At 46.2% G+C, this 1,214-nt stretch overlaps 1 pseudogene; it reads left to right on the top strand.

Moving 5' to 3' along the window:
* The first annotated feature begins 466 nt into the window (after nt 1-466).
* Nucleotides 467-1,164, top strand: LOC104872294 (annotated as a pseudogene).
* Nucleotides 1,165-1,214: the final 50 nt, after the last annotated feature.

Here is a 1,214-nt window from a genome sequence, read left to right as displayed (position 1 = left end):
CTACAGAGAGCTTAACTTAGGAAGAGGCAACTAAGCTGCTCACCTGTCTTCTAGACTTGCGTCCATGGAGACAGCCAGCATGCTCTCGCTCCCTTTCTCCCATTCTTCTGCACGGCTGCTCCTGATCCAGCTCTCTGCTAAGTGCTCAGAACTAACAGCACAACTAAGGAGTCACTGCGGAGAGTCATCTTCTTCCTCATGGCTGCCTTTCTTCCACCTAGAAGGCATAAGACATGTGCCAGTTCATCTTAGTGGTCAATTTGACTGGCCCCAGAGACTCCTGGAGGTGTGTGAGGGGTAGTGACTGGATCACAGAGGGGTGCAAAGTTTGATCAAAACATGTCAATATTTAAATTTTTGAAAATTACTACAGGCTGGAGCCGCTACTGCCAATTCCAGACCTCACAACCTCAGGCCACAATGCCTGCCCAGAAGGCACTTCTGGTTCCATTTGGTTCTGTCTAAGATGGATCAGGTCAAGGACCAGCTGAGTGTAAATCTCCTTAAGGAAGAAAAAGTCCCCCAGAATAAGATTATAGTTGTTGGGGTTGGTGCTGCTGACATGGCCCATGCCATCAGAATCTTAATGAAGGACTTGGCAGTCAAACTTGCTCTTGTTGACATCGTAGAAGACAAATTGAAGAGAGAGATGATGGATCTCCTACACCAAAAATCATCTCTAGCAAAGACTATAATGTAACTGCAAACATCAAGTTGATTATTATCACAGCTGGGGCACATCAGCAAGAGGGAGAAAGCAGCCTCAATTTGGTTCAGCGTAATGTGAACATCTTTCAATTCATCATTCCTAATGTTGTAAAGTACGGCCCAAACTGCAAGTTGCTTGTTGTTTCCATTCCAGTAGTAATCTTGACCTATGTGGCTTGGAAGATAAGTGGCTTTCCCAAAAGTTGTTTTATTAGAAGTGATTGCAGTCTGGATTCAGCCTTGTTCCATTTCCTGATGAGGGCAAGGCTGGGAGTTCACCCGCTAAGCTGTCATGGGTGGATCTGAGGGAAGCATGGAGATTCCAGTGTGCCTGTGTGGAGTAGAGTGAATGTTGCTGGTGTCTCGACAATCTGCCCACCAAGTCAGGAGGTGATGGGGACCAAGGAGCATTGGAAAGAGGTTCACAAACAGGTGGTTGACATGCTTACGAAGTGACCAAACTAAAAGTCTATAAATCCTGCACCATTGGTGTGTCTGTGGCAGAT

The sequence above is a fragment of the Fukomys damarensis genome, unplaced genomic scaffold, assembly GCF_012274545.1.
Source record: "Fukomys damarensis isolate Sample0158 unplaced genomic scaffold, DMR_v1.0_HiC HiC_scaffold_20345, whole genome shotgun sequence".
NCBI lineage: Eukaryota > Metazoa > Chordata > Mammalia > Rodentia > Bathyergidae > Fukomys > Fukomys damarensis.
This window is presented reverse-complemented; position numbering and strand designations above follow the sequence as displayed.